This window comes from Onychomys torridus, chromosome X (genome assembly GCF_903995425.1).
Source record: "Onychomys torridus chromosome X, mOncTor1.1, whole genome shotgun sequence".
NCBI lineage: Eukaryota > Metazoa > Chordata > Mammalia > Rodentia > Cricetidae > Onychomys > Onychomys torridus.
This window is the reverse complement of record NC_050466.1, coordinates 64,021,267-64,028,216: the sequence shown is the minus strand read 5'-3', so window position 1 is coordinate 64,028,216 and position 6,950 is coordinate 64,021,267. Positions and strand designations below refer to the sequence as shown.

Genomic DNA, 6,950 nt, shown 5'->3' with positions numbered 1-6,950 from the left:
TGAATTTTTGTATGCACACACACATGCATGCACATGCACATGTGTGACAACACATATATAGGACAGAGGACAGCTTCTGGGAGTTGGGTTTTCTCCTTTCATCATGTGGGTCCTGGGGATCCAACACAGGTCATCAGGCTTGCTGGCCCTTACCTATGAAACAGTCTTACTGGCCTCATTCTTGGGGTTTGAAAACAAGACCCCTCTTTGCACTTTTATAGGTGTGTAAAAGGGTGCATGTCGTCTTTTCGCTGCTGGCTCCTTTGTGTTTCCTTTTCTACAGATACTTCTGAAGGAAATCGTGATTTAGCCAAGCCTTGAAAGTTTCTGCTCTCATTTGATCATTTCTGCCTCTCTGCAGATCAGGTAAACCCTGTTTTCTGGGATTTGTTGGAAAGGAGTCAGTCAATGAGAAAGCAAAAGTTGCTTCTTCCCAGATTAGTCACAAGCCCGCTCAACACAATACAACAAAATGTTCATTCGATGGCTTTTGATCTTGACATGCATTACCTTTAGCCCAGTGCACACACAATGTGAAGGAAGAATGGAAAAGACTGTCTTAAATTCATGGCCACCAGACCTTGCTCACTTGATAAAAGGGCCATTTGCTGGCATTTCCCACTGTGAAGTTACTGCTTTCACATGTTGTAGGCATGAAGACATTTATAAAGGGGCAAATACCTTGAGGCCATGCAAATGCCCTTCTTGTACTTAAACTTTGGGGATTGTAGTCAGATTGTACTGCCACCATTACTGGAGTCTTCTTTTATCTTTTATGTATGTGCATGCATGTGAACCTGTGTACCACTTGAATTCGGGAGCCAGAGTTAGCCAGAAGATGGCATTGGGTCCTCTGGAGTTGGGATTAGTTACAGGTGATTGGGGCCATTATTTGGGTGCTGGGAACTGAACCTGGATCCTTTGAGAGAAGAGTAAGGGCTCTTAACTGCTGAACAACCTTTCTAGTCCCCTGTTTTGTTTTTGAGACAAGATCTCACTCTGTAGCTCAGGCTGGCCTAGAACTTACTGTGTAGTCTACGCTGGCTTCAACTTGTGGCAAGCCTTCTGTCCAGATATGAACTACCATGGTAGTCCTTCTATTCTAATGTTGTTGCCCCTCATCTTCATTTCTTTTTCATTTATTAGTTAAAGATTTTATTATTTTAGTGTGTGTGTGTGTGTGTGTGTGTGTGTGTGTGTGTGTGTGTATGAGTGTATGCATGTGTACCGTGTGTATGCAGGTGCCAATGGAGACCAGAGGACATCAGGTCCCCTGGAACAGGAGTTCCAGGTGTTTGTGAGTCACATGGTATGGGTGCTAGGAATTGAATTCAGGTCCTCTGGAAGAGTGGCAACTGCATCCATCTCTCCAGCATCTGAATATATTTTATGTGTAGTTTGAGCTGTTCCAGCTTTGGCCTTTAGGATGCCTTTCTTTTTTTTTTCCTTAAGCATGTCTTTGCTTTCTAGCACTGTGATATTTGTACTCCATAAAGCTCACTAAAAGTATTATATAATGACTGTCTTTTGTAAAGCACTCAGCATGCAATTTATAATAATGTAAAGATGATATTAAAGGTTATCAAAGCAAAGTATCATTCATTACATGTCAATTACAGATGTCAAGCCCAAGCACAGGGAGAGAGCAAGTATGACAGGTTGTAGTGCTGGAGAAGCAAAGGCTCAAGTACCTTCAATTTTTATCCCAAATGTTGCTACCACCAAGCAACACATTGGTGTCTTTTTAATCATGTGATGCCATTTTAATGTGACAAGTCAGATACTTTCCATTTTCCAAACCCATTGTCTATGCTGGTAGAAATGTGAGTTCAGTAGGAAAATGATGTGGTATTAAATACTATTGTATTTCTCTAGAAACATGCATGCAATGAATTAACATAATTTGGAATTCATTGGAAATCCTGCATTAACTGTTCTGTTTCAAAGATCCATCCACTTGTACGAAGGAGGCAGGATGTGGAATTACTCTTGTATTCATGTCAGCAGCTGGACTGGAATCTTGACGTTCACTTCTCTTGTGCTGGTCAGCAAAAGCTTCTCAAGGGGAATGAAAGGACAATGGGAATGATTCAGAAGAACTAAACAATAAGTGGGAAAGGGAATGTTCATTCGTAATTTAGTGAAACTGAAGATGAAAAATTCTCAAGTTTTGAATAGAAGCCACAGTTGGTTTAGTTAAGGCATTAAAGTCAGGGCACATCTCAATAACCTTTTTAAAAATTAAGTCTAGCTACCAGTCTTTCTTTTGTGATAAAACGCCAAGTTTGTCATTGCAGGAAGTGCACTCAAACTGGGGAATAAGGATGCAGGTCTTGAGATCAAGAAAGAAAGTTAGGTCTTGTGAGTTCCTTCCTGCTGTGAGCATCGGGCCTCTGGCCTCTGGCTACTGGCCTCTCCCCTAGTACCATGGCCCTGAAAAGGCAATCTGCGCTCCTGCCTCAGCCCAAGAAATCCAAATCGGCCCCTGCCCTGAAGCTGGAGGACAAGTCAGCCTCTCCCAGCCTGCTGAAGGGAGAAAAAGAGCAGAAGAAGCAACTGAACACATTGACAAGAGAGCAAAATGAAATAAACAGACTTAATGAACAAGCCAGTGAGGGCATTCTGAAAGTAGAACAGAAACGTAATAAACTCTGCCAACCATTTTTTCAGAAGAATTCAGAATTGATCGCCCAAATCCCAAGGTTTGGGTAACTACATTTGTCAACCATCCACACGCGTCTGCACTTCTTGGGGAGGAAGATGCAGAGGCCCTACTTCACTTGGCCAGAGCTGAAGTGACAGAATGGGAAGACATTAAATCTGTTACAGAATAGATTCTTATTTCGATGAAAATCCTTACTTTGAAAATAAAGTTCTCTCCAAAGAATTTCATTTGAATGAGAGTGGCGACCCATCTTCAAAGCCCACTGAAATCAAATGGAAATCTGGAAAGGATTTGACAAAACGCTCAAGTCAAAGGCAGAATAAAGCCAGCAGGAAGAGGCAGCCCGAAGAGCCGGAGCTGCTTTACCAGTTGACTGACCATTCTGATGCAGGTGCAGCTGAGTTGGGAGAGGTCATGGAGACGGTGTTTGACCAAACCCCTTGCAGTACTATTTGGTTCCTGATATGGATGCTGAAGAAGGAGAGACAGAAGATGATGATGGTGAAGATGAAGAAGAGGAAGGCTTGGAAGATATTGATGAGGAAGGGGATGAAGATGAAGGTGAAGAAGATGAAGATGATGATGGAGAGGAAGGAGAGGAGGATGAAGGTGAGGATGACTAGCACAGAAGACTGTTGGATTCCAACCCTCTTTTTTATTTTGTTTTTCTTTTTTAATTTTCTCCAGTCCCTGGGAGCAAGTTGCAGTCATTTCCCTCCTCCCAACCTCTCTTGTGCTCAGTAGCCCTGTTTCTGAGGTCTCTTCTCAACACCATGGTTCTCAACCTATTTTGGGGAAATACCTTGAGAAAAATAAAACAGGAAAAGAATCTCCACTATTTTGATCTAAATTCCTTTTTATCCTTTGTTGTCTCAAACTGTGGATTCAACAACACCACCCTGCTCTGTGGGAAAAAAGAAAAGCCCTTCGGCCTCCTTGGCTCTGCTGGAGACTGTGTGTGTGTGTGTGTGTGTGTGTGTGTGTGTGTGTGTGTGTGCGCGCGCGCTAGGCCCCTGTGTAGTAGTGCATAGAATTCTAGCTTTTTGCCTTTCTCTGTATATTGGGCTCAGGGATTACACTGTTTCTATGTGAATACAGACAGTTAGCATTTACCAACATGTATCTGTCTTTCTCTTGTTTAGTAAAAAAAAAAAAGGGGGGGTATGGGAGGTCAGCAAGGGTGGGTTGAGGTGTCTGGAGGAGGTAAACTTGGCTTCTCCTTTGGCATGTGATGTTTAACGGACATCCTTGCAGTTTAAGATGACACTTTTAAAATAAAATTCTCTCCTAACGTTGACTTGAGCCCTGCCACTCAATGGGAGAATCAGCAGAACCTGTAGGGTTTTTATTTGGAGTTGACATTCTCTGTTGTAATTTTATTTTTAATTTTTTTGTTTTTAATTTATTTATTTGGTTTTCACTGGAAGGAAAAAATGCTGATTTTAAATGTTGAAGTGTACAATACAAGTTGCTTTGTTACAATAAATCCAATGTGTACACACACACACACACACACACACACACACACATACACACACACAAAAGAAAAATTAGGCTGGGTTGCAGCTCAGTTGTCCAGCACTTGCTGGGTTCAAGTCTCATTGCCACAAAAATAAAGCATCCTTGAGACAAACTGCAATGTACATTATATTGGCAAAATGGGCCTGTGCTGTTTGAGCTCACTGAGAAGCTAGCTCTGAAATTGGGGGTTGCCCTGCCCCCATTTCAGACCCAAGCATGTTTGTTTCAAAGTGTCCTTCAAGGACCCCTTTCTGGGGATGGGCTGGTTCTCCTAATTCTTTGTCAAGAAGGAGACTACAGGAAAACAGCCCAAGTAAAAGCACTGTGTCCTTGAGAATAGCTAGAAGGTGAACCATTTCCAACAGATGTCACTGCTGTTTATCCCATGATTTAAAAGTGCCAACAACCATGGGGAAGAGAAGCCAGAAACTCCAGCCAGCTTCTTCCATTTCCCCAGTCAGCTTCTGCCAGATGTTGTGTGTACCTGATTTGATGATATTTTGCTATCTGTCTCTTGCTATTAATTCTTTTACTTTGCCTTGCTATATACTTAATAAACTCACTCAATAAACTGAAGTCGGTATGGCTATTACAGACCATTCTCTGGGCTATACAAAACACAGACCAAGATTCAAAACTTGAAGGTGAGGTTGGCAAAGCAATTCAATTAGAAAGCTAAGATTAAGACTAAGATTAATCAGTGGATAAAAGAAGCCCTTTCTCCCTGAAGAGTCCTGAGCTTTTGCTGCTTTGGGTGCACTGGACACCAGGTAAGTCTGGTAGGTTTCATCAACAGTGTTCAATGACTTTATTTAAAAAATTTATTTGTATGGGTGTTTTGGCTGTATATGCACTACATGTGTGCAGTGCCCCCAGAGGCCAAAAGAGGACAGACATCACATCCCCTGGAACTGGAGTTACAAATGGTTGTGAGCCACCATGGCCATACTGGGAATTGAACCCTGGTTCTCTAGAAGAGCAAACAGGGCTCTTAATGATTTTTGGCTCATCACTCTGAGAATGCATGGGTCAGCAACCACAAATCTTCAGCACCCCAGGTGCCAAGTCACCACAAGTCTAGCTCAGCTATTTCCATCTTGAACACATGCCCAGCCATTTTCCGGGGTCTGAATATCTTTGAGAGAGAATTAGGATGGTCTAATGATCTGGGGCTTGGCCAAGAGAGCCACTTTTGTAATTAGACAGATCTCAGACAAGTTCTTGTTGAGCTTAGGGGAGAACATTTTAGTAACAGTGAGATAAGTCAGGCTCTGAGTCTCAGTGTTTGTCAACTGCAAGATCACAAGGTTTCACTGTCTTGATTAGACCATGGATATGTCAAGGCATGTAATGAGCAAGACAGCTATGTAGATGAGCCTTCTGTCTCTTGATCTTGTCTAGGTTGTTGTGACACACACAGGCAGTAACTAGAGAAAGATGCTGCTGCTCTTCTCCCCTCCCTCTTCATCTCCAGGATCATGCTATGTGTCCCAGACTAGCCCTTAAGTCAGAATTAATCAAACTTAAGACCTTCTTAGCCTCACACTTATGGATGCTTTTTTTCCAGGACACATTTCTACAGAAATCCTAGGCTATGACTTATGCACAAGTGATGCCCCATTATTATTCAATGGGTATGCAAGACAGCTCTCCACTGGGCATGGGGTCAGCTTTTGTCACTTTTGAGTATACTAGTCCCCAGCCTCCATTTGAAGGGGCCAATGATCTAATTTCTCTTGTCTCACTTTCTCTGCCTTCTATTTTTTCTCTAGCTCACTATCTCTTCCTACCACCAGATGGTGGAAAGTGGAAAGGAATTAACAGGCTGGTAAATGAATGTGGTTGCAGGGCTCTATGGCTGAAAGGTGTGGTGGGGAATGGACCCCCAAAAGGAGCTTATAATTGCCCAGGGATTCCTGTGAATTTCTATTTTCATTTTAGCATCCACTAAATTGTTGGCTATCCAGGTTTGAGGTCTATACGGCACAATGATGCCTGATAGAAACAAGCGAAGCTTTGTCTCCGGACCTTGAAAAATTCCTAAGCAGTAGAACCCCACACCTGGTCTAGGCAACACTGGGTCAGGTGTAAGGAGGGTCCAATCCTGTGAGAGGCGGTGTCCAGTGGTTTACCTGCCCAGCAGCCTCGCTGCGCCCCTCTCTTTGGGCTTCTCGAGCCCACCATCTCCCATGCTCCAAAGTCGCACCTGGCCTGCTGGTGTTCTGAGCTGCAGGGAAAGGCCCCTTCCTCCAACATCCCCCTGCTAGCAGCCTGGTTCCCAATGTTGTCACCTGTTCATAACCCAGCAGGTGTCTGGCTCTTCACCTGCCAATGGCTTCCCCTCCCCCAGCTCTCCTTCCCCGGGATACCGCCTTCCGACCCACCTTTTCCACGTGTCCCTCAACTCCGACTCCCCCACCCCCAAAGACCCCCTAAATCTCCTCCGGTCTCGAGGAGTCTCGCGGCATTTCCCGGGGCGTGAGCCGAGCATCAGCGCATAGGGGGCGACCGTGGCAGAGCTCGGGCCGGGACAGAGCGGATAGGGAAGAGAGCCGCCAAGCCCCACCGCAGAGGACGCGCCCCGGAGTCGGGCGGGACGCTGCCAGGGCCCCGCCCCTCGGCCCCGCCCCCGCCTGCCGGCCGCGCCCCTCTAACGGGCGGAGCTGCCGAGCCTCGCAGCCGCGAGGAGGAGGGGAGAGCAGGCTCCGCGGCGGCTGCCTTGCACTGGGCTGGGCGGTGCTTTTTTTTTTTTCTTTTTCGCAAT

At 44.9% G+C, this 6,950-nt stretch overlaps 1 pseudogene; it reads left to right on the top strand.

Annotated features, from left to right (window-relative positions):
- Positions 1–2,427: 2,427 nt before the first annotated feature.
- LOC118574575 lies at positions 2,428–3,288 on the top strand (annotated as a pseudogene).
- Positions 3,289–6,950: the final 3,662 nt, after the last annotated feature.